General features: G+C 33.0%; 1 long non-coding RNA gene across 1 annotated transcript in view; it reads left to right on the forward strand.

Moving 5' to 3' along the window:
• Window positions 1–131: 131 nt before the first annotated feature.
• The window catches only part of LOC106102551, a 36968-nt gene continuing 34169 nt past the window's right edge, over window positions 132–2930 (forward strand). The window contains exon 1 of the long non-coding RNA XR_001225579.1: window positions 132–241. This is a non-coding gene — a long non-coding RNA (uncharacterized LOC106102551). The remainder of the gene's footprint in view (window positions 242–2930) is intronic.

Raw genomic sequence — 2930 nt, forward strand, 5'->3', positions numbered from 1 at the left:
GCACTCGCGCTCCCCTCTCCCGCCCGCGCTTTTGTACGAAAAAATACGCGGCAGCATAACGTTTGCATTTAAAATAACCTAAAAATATTAAATTAAAATGTGTCTATAAATTAAAAAAAGTGCCTAAATTGTAGTGGACATTTGTGTTATTTTATAAACAATGTTCAATTTTTTATTAGTTAATGTTTTTGTATATTATTTGAAATTCAAGATCAACTTAACCTCAAGATTAATTTCCTAGGTAAGAAATGACTTTTTATATTTTTCTTACTACTCGTATATATTTTATATATTTATAATACAACATCAAACGAATTCATCATATTTCCATAAGTCTAAAAATGAAACACTTTCGTTAAAGAATAACTGTACATTTTGTAGTTTATTGCATTACCGAATGATTTTAAATTCAGATTTATGTACGTACGAATTGCACGAGAAAAAGAAAGTAGCGCTTCGTTAAATTTTGTTAGGCAATAAAAAGAAATTTCATTGTAATTCTAACACTAGTAATTTGCATTTTTATAATTTTTACTAGCAAGAGTAGTTACTAAAGTTGTAAACACTAAATTTTTATTTCAAAGTAGCGTAATTATTCCCAAAAAGATAATTGATGAACCCTAGGGTCTATAAGTGTCACGGTGACTGAAATGTTCCTAGTTTTTTTTTAATTAAAGAAAAAATATGAGAATCTCAGCCAGCCCTTAACAATATACGAATAATTGTTAAGTGCATGTCCCACTCTCGTATGTGAGATACTTGGGAACTCTTCCGATAATATTGTTCCAGTGGTTTCCCACAACGGCTGTAATAAAAAGAGCTCTCTATAATAAGTAGACATAATTGATGCACCACAACAGAATGCGCTGGTGATTGTGAATTGTTAGGTATTCATTCATCGTTTACATTGTAACCTAACATCTATCTATACATATAACAAAATTGGAGTCTCCGTTTGTAATATCAAAAGAAAAATTCCAGATTCCGGAAAGATGGCGTATTTGCATTGCTGATAACGAAAATCGTGTTTAAAATTATCTGTCTGTCTGTCCGCAAGCTGCGTTTGTTTCGGGTAATCTCCGAAACGGCGGGGCCGATTTCGAGATGCCTTTAAAGGGTATTTACTTTTTTATCTTAATATTGCACGGACGAAGTCGCGAGCAACAGCAAGTTTTAAAATAAAAGTATTCAAATTAAACTGCATCTAGAAAAATACTTCTATAGTTACCATATTTAAAAAACTTTCTAAATTCGTTGATTTAAAATGAACGTTTCAAGACGGCCGATATGCTTACTATCATTCCCAATGAAGGGTTCGGAGCCTACACTAATAAGTGTAGCTATGCCTTAGTCTACCACGCTGGCCCAGTGTGTGTTGGTTGACTTCACACATACATATCTTTGAATTTATTCGCAGATTTGTACAGGTTGCGACATGATGTTTTCCTATATGGTAAGAAAGAACGTCGAATAAAAGTGGGTAGTTAGGAAATCGAAAAACACATTGTTATGTGGCGGGGTTCGAACTTGGATGTATAAATTATGGTGGCTTCGACGAACAGCGATCGGATAATCTTGTCCTGACTATAGACAATTTCTTCTCTACAAGAACCCTACTAAGTTATTCAAATACAGCTAAAATCGTGCAATAACATTTGGGTTATTATTTTTTATACAAGACAATAAAACATTACAGACATCTACTTTCAGGTTTTACTTTTTTATTTGGACTTCTGGTAATATGAGTAATGCTATCATATTTCATTGTTATTTTACATTTTTAGCGCTAATAATTGCTACAGTGTAAGAAGACATTAACCTCTATGGTTAGATTTTTCTGTTTTCTAACATAGAGCATTAATTAACCATAAACAAAAAAAATAATCAATATATCTTTAATGGGCATTTAAGGAGAGCCGAAAAGTCTCTATAAGAACTTAAATTTATAATCAGTTGTCTAAAAACATCATTTTGTTGAATTTAAGCTTGAATTTGGTAGCTTGAATAACTTTTGCGACTATCTATTTACAAGAAGCATTGACTAGCAATGTAATAAAAAAAATGCCCAAAAAGAAATCTACAAAATTATCTTTACCTAAAGTTCGTTCCCCCTTGGAAAAAATGTATAACCAAGCACAAGAATAAATTTCTTGCGAAAGGCCTTACGGAGATGAATTAATACATTGATATGATATTTTTTTTGCTTATCTCATTTTTGTATTTTTTAATATGTTAACATAACTGAATTTTAATTTTATGACGATTTAATTATGTAACTAAATAATCCATCGATCTATTTCCATTGGAGATTCTTTTGTACAATTTGTGCTCATTATAATAGAGTCGTTAAGACAAAGTGTCTCTTTATGTAAGTAAATATTTATAATTGTAAGAACGGTAACCGTTGATTTGGTATAACTTCGCCGCCTTCTCACTGCAACGACCAATGTGGCAGACATAACGGTGTGACGCACGCCCCACTCGACTGGCCACGGCAAACGACTGACCATAGGGTGGATGCTGAATATATTTCCGTTTACACTACCGAAATACATGTATGAAAAACATGTTTTTGTCCCTCTCATTCTTCTTGAAAAGTGAGATAACAATATGTTTCATTACACGCGAATAAACACAGTAATGACCACTTCATAGACTTGTTAAATTTTTTCGTATTCGACATCGAGTGGATTTTTTGTGGCGTGTGTGGCTAAAAATTCACATGATTATAGACACCTACGTTTTTACACTAACCTTGGACCTATACGTTGTCCTTTACTTATAACTAGCTGTTGCCTACGGCATTGTTCACGCAATATTAAGATAAAAAGTAACCTATAATATGCCCGTCTATGTCAGCTACCCTCCAGTGAAAGTCCGGTCAAAATCGGCCCAGTCGTTTCGAAGATTATCCGTAACAAACGCGGCTT

The sequence above is a fragment of the Papilio polytes genome, unplaced genomic scaffold, assembly GCF_000836215.1.
Source record: "Papilio polytes unplaced genomic scaffold, Ppol_1.0 DF823923.1, whole genome shotgun sequence".
NCBI lineage: Eukaryota > Metazoa > Arthropoda > Insecta > Lepidoptera > Papilionidae > Papilio > Papilio polytes.